Source organism: Petaurus breviceps, unplaced genomic scaffold (assembly GCF_028583685.1).
Source record: "Petaurus breviceps papuanus isolate PSGF00001 unplaced genomic scaffold, PetGlider_PUasm1.0 126, whole genome shotgun sequence".
Classification (NCBI taxonomy): domain Eukaryota; kingdom Metazoa; phylum Chordata; class Mammalia; order Diprotodontia; family Petauridae; genus Petaurus; species Petaurus breviceps.
The window spans coordinates 6,711,516-6,716,467 of record NW_027185655.1 but is presented as its reverse complement, the minus strand read 5'-3'; positions in this window follow the sequence as shown (position 1 = coordinate 6,716,467).

The following is a 4,952-nucleotide window of genomic DNA, read 5'->3' as shown; positions in this document are numbered from 1 at the left end:
TTGTCTTGAATCTCTCTGGTTTGCTTCTTTATCTTGGGCCCGATTGAGAAAGGGAATTTTTTTCCCCTCATATCATTTTTAAAATACATATTTTCATTGATATTGTTTATTTTACATTGCCTAGATTTCTTCCCGTATACCTCCCCCTTCCCATCCCAGAGAGCCATCTCTTATAAGAGAGTTTATTTTTTAAAAGGGGAAGAGAAAAATTCAACAAAACTGGCCAATACATTGAAAAAATCTGACACCTATGTAATATTCCATGCCTGTGGACACCTCCCACCCCTACCACTTCTGCAGAGGAGTAAAGGGAGGTGTCTTCTTTTTTTCTTTAGGGCAGTTGGATTAACTTGCCCAAAGTCATACATTTAGTGTATCAAGTGTCTGAGGCCGGATTTGAACTCAGGTCCTCCGGACTCCAGGGCCAGTGCTCTATTCACTGTGCCACCTAGTCGCCCCAGTGTAGCAGCAAGCACCCCAGCGTCCCCAGGGTGGCTGCTCACACAGGTTCTTAGATCTGCTTTGATAAAGGAAAGCAACTCAAAATGGGTTAACAAGCTTACTTTAATCAGTCAAACATGTATCGTTCACCTAGTTCGGGGGAAAAAGGTCAGCACCCTGAACCCCACCCAGAATATACAGACAGAATTATCAAGACAGAGAAACAGATCAAGTAGACAGATTTCCAAACTGTCCAACCATTACATCCATACCAAATCAACATCTGGGTTTTTCAAAGCTGAGGGGGGGCTCTCAACAATGGCTTCCCAGAGTCTCATCTGATCAAATCACAGAACACTTCTCAAAGTGAGCCCCAAAGCAAAGCTACACATCAGGGCTTATATAGCCTTCTCCTGGCTCAGAGAATGTAACAACCTTACTGACTCACTGCCCAATCAAAAAGTATCTACTGAAAAACAAGCCTCCCACCTCAGGCTCCAGGTGCCCTTTAGCCTAGGGGCAGGGAAGATCTTTAAATTTGCATTCCCATTACACCCAGAAAGTGTCTTCTCTTGTTACTCTTGTTAAGCTCAAGGAAAACCGGGCACCTGGTGCCTACATCCTTCCCTAGTGGGTGTCTGTTGATTGGGATGCTTTCAGTTTGAGCTGTAAAGACCTTTAGAAGCTGTCTAGTTCCCCACATACCTGACCAAGAATCTTTTCTGCAGCACTGCTTCTGCCCATAGCCAGTCTGCCCAAAGACTCCACAGAGGGAAAAGCGGCCCAGTGCTCTGTGGGGTTTTGAGGACATCTCCCGATTTTAGAAATATTATCTTTACGCAAGTTTGTAACTGCCCCGTTGCTCCTAGGACCAGGCAGAATGAGTAAATCTGACCATTCGCCCACATTAAGAGCTCTTTGGAAGATGGCCATAACATCTGCCCCCCATGTCTTCTCACTTCTCATCTAACATGGTCTCAAGGCCTTCCACTCTCCTGTGGACACCCTCTGACCATACAGCAGCCCTTCCTAAAAGGAGGTAGCCAGAACTACCAGTACTGAAGATCCCTTTGACTAGAGCAGAGACCAAATCAGAGTTCCTTCAGCAGGGCTACCATTTTGCCCATCCTGCATGGAGTGCCTCCAGTGAATACAGGCCGGGTTAGGATTGTGGGTTGGATTTGGGGGTTTTTGTTTTTGCTGACAGTCACATTGTTAACTCCTACTGAGTTTGCAGTGAACCGAAGCTTCCAGAGCTTTCTTACAAACTTTGTCAAATGCTGTGTTGAAATCTAATTCTACTCTTGTCTACACCAAGGGTTCTTAACTTTTTATGTGTCATGGACCCTGCTTTTGGTGGTCTGGTGAAACCTGTGGACCCCTCAGAAAAAATATATATTAAAAAAATAATTGGAAGGAATGCTAAATGTCTGTTAGAAGTTAGTAAAAATAAAGATGTAATATTATTTCCCATACGAATTTCCAGGGCCCTGGAAGGTGAACTCCTGACCTCCAGCATTTCTCTAATCTGCCAGACAGGCTGTTTACCTTGTCAGAAGGGAATGAGATTGGTCCATCCTGACTTGGTCTGGAGGAATTTTTAATCGTTTTCAAATTCTTCACGACCCCATTCAGGGTTTTCTTGGCAGAGATACTGGAGTGGTTGGCCATTTCCTTCTCCAATGCCGACTCTAAGCGTGGCACTCTATGCACTGTGCCACCCAGCCACATGCCCCTAGGTATACATATAAAACCCAAACAAGGCCACGGAATGCATTCACTAATGACCTAGACATGGCATCTAACATCCTAGTGCCTCAGACCCCTCTCAGTCTATCAATTACAAGGCCGTTGTTGCTTGGCATTGGCAGAATGGGTTTCCCTGCCCAAAGTTCTCTAAATGAATGAAATCAGAAGTCAAAAGAAAACAAACCTATGCGTATAAAATACCGAATGTAATGTCATGGGATTATTATACTGTCTCAGGTTTCAAACAAGTCCTTCCTAATGCCTGTCTCATTTTCACTGTAACAGATCTGAAAGACAAAGGAGTAACTGCCATACATTTGAGTGTAGCCAAAAGGTTTGGAAGTAATCCTTGAAATAGAATGGTGGGATTCAGGAGAGTTTCTTTAGGGGAAGATTCATACAGGTATTTTTGAGGATGCTTTGGGGGGAAACAGCACATGAAAAATGAAGGGAAACTAAACCATCGATTGGTTCAACACTAAGAAAAAAGTATAATGAATCATATTAAAACCCCAGGATTCAAAGCCACATAATCACATCAAGAAAAAGCCTCTGACAAAGAATAACACTCATTTATGCTTTAAGCAAAAACCAAAACCCCCAGACCTAAAAAGTGGAGTCTAGATATAAAAGGAACTTTAAATACATACAGTGCTTCAGTGCACAGAGCACCAGGCCTGGAGTCAGGAAGACACATCTTCCTAAATTCAAATCCGGCCTCAGACATTTACTAGCTGTGTGACCTTGGGCAAGTCACTTCATCCTGTTTGCCTCAGTTTCCTCATCTGCAAAATGAGCTGGAGAAGGAAAATGGCAAACCCCTCTAGTATCTTTGCTGAGAAAATCCCAAATGGAGTCACTGGCAGATATGAGAAATGTCACCACCACGCAGCTAATTTAAAGCTCTCAGGATCCTAGGGATAATGTTGTGCAAGAATATACTCCTACTGACTCCTTTAGTTCTTAAGCCACCGCCAGTGTTTCTATTTACACAAAACCACAAGAATGACCTTAGCTTTTAAATATTACAACCATTTAACAACAAAGAAAAAAAACCAACTGAGTCATAAGCACTCATTATGTTAAAGCAAAGGCAAGAACATCAAAAACCCATAACCCTAACCGATGCAACTCAGTATCTGTGGATAGTAGACACAAATCACCATATCACAGCTGATGGTTAGGAAATACATTCTCATCTTCTGCCCATAATCAGATAAATCACATTTTGTTCCATTCTTGCTGTTCCAATGTCCGTATTGTCCAAGCATGCTACATGGGTTACATTCTTTGCAACAATTAGGGGCACAGTGAATAGAGAACTAGATTCAGGAAGTCGTTCAGTCATTTCAGATTCATTTGGGGGTTTCTTGACAGATACTGGAGTGGTCTGCCATTTCCTTCTCCAGCTTATTTGACAGATGAGGAACTGAAGCAAGCAGGGTTAAGTGACTTGCCCAGAGTCCCACAACCAGTAAATGTCTGAGGTCACATTTGAACTCAGGAAGATGAGTCTTCCTGACTCCAGGCCTGGCCCTCTATCCCCTGTGCTATCAAGCCCCCTGATGCACCTAGTGGGTGATACCAAACACTGGCAGGGCATAGTGGGTCTCCTGAGATAAAGCAGTGATTCTTAATGACAGTTTTGGCAGTAACTGCCTTCATGACAGATCAGGGTCACCTGGACTAAAACTAAGGTCATGAAGAGGTTATGATCTTGCAGGAAGCCTGTCTTGAATGCCAAGGTCAAAGCCAAGATCTGCCCTGCACCGCCATGGCCTCAGTGTTCTTCCATCCACGTGCTAGGATATGCTCTGCTTTTGAGACCCTGGCCGAGGGTCGTTCCTCTTTCTCTGGGAACACTGAGTAGTTACACATGCTGGACCCACTCCATCCTCTCATTAGAAGCAAGACACCTCCTAATAATTCTGTCCCCTGTCTCCCAAGTAAGGCACCTGTCACCAACCCCACCAGTTCTCAAACCCTCCTTGGGGAAGAGTTGTCTGTGGGGCTTTATCACCCTAGGTGAGTCACTTAACTTCTATCTGCCTTGGTTTTCTCACCTGTAAATTGGGGACATCTGCCCCCAGGATGAGGATAGAAGGAGATTATCTCTAAAGCACTTTGCAAATCTTAAAGCCCTGTATAGATAGATGTCCTTGTTACTTACTGTTCTCATTGCTGCCCTTCTGCCCAGGTTGGTGTTCTCTCAGCTGGGCCCTGCCCCTTTCTTCCAGGGCTGAATGCTTTTCCCTTTGATAAGTCTGGAACGCTGACCTCTCTGCCAGAGGTAACTGCCTGCTGTATCTGCTGCCGGTGCCTGAAGGCCAGGGCATCCATGCCCTGGGTTGGTGCACCCCAGCGATGATGTCAGGAACCCCTCGAGGAGGTTCTGGCCAGCTGGGGCAGAGCTTGGCCTTTTCTTCCTGAGAGAGGTCGTCTTCTCCAGTGCAGAAACTCCTACCAGTCAGGTCCAATGGAGGGCCCAGGAGCTCCTGGCCTCTTCAGGTTACGGGGTTTCCACCAAAGCTAGAAATAATCACCTCAGGATCACTGTATTGACATGATCAGGGTAAGAGACACAAAGAAGAGGCAGCCAGAGACTCATCCAGACCAATACACGTGCTCCAAGTGCCACATGGGAGCTGTCAACATTCCTGCTGGATGAGAGAGCGTGGGGGAGGGAGAGGGAGAGAAAGAGAGACAGAGACAGAGAGATAGAGAGAGAAACAGAGACAGAGAGATAGAGAGAGAAACAGAGA